Here is a 329-nt window from a genome sequence, read left to right as displayed (position 1 = left end):
TTCAGGTAATCTTCCATTTCTTCTTCTTTTTCTTTCCGACCCTCATGTATTTAAAAAAAAAAAAAATTCTCAATCTGAATTGAATTAGTGGACTTGTAACCACCACGTCATCGCCCTGGAGATCCCCCCCCCCTCCAGCCTCCCACTGCTACAAGTTTCCATCAACGTGAATCTGCTCTCACTCATATTTGGTCGGAGTTAAGCAGAGCTGCTCTGCGGCTGACAGTAAACGCTCCCTGACCTTGACAGAAAGTTTGAGCGTTGATTTTAGGGACACCCGTGCTCGAGCGCTCCGCATTCTGACAGTATTTGGTTAGAATTGTCAAAAA

This window comes from Cynoglossus semilaevis, chromosome 7, assembly GCF_000523025.1.
Source record: "Cynoglossus semilaevis isolate Cse_v1.0 chromosome 7, Cse_v1.0, whole genome shotgun sequence".
Lineage (NCBI taxonomy): Eukaryota > Metazoa > Chordata > Actinopteri > Pleuronectiformes > Cynoglossidae > Cynoglossus > Cynoglossus semilaevis.
The sequence above is the reverse complement of the archived record's forward strand: the minus strand, read 5'-3'. Positions refer to the sequence as shown.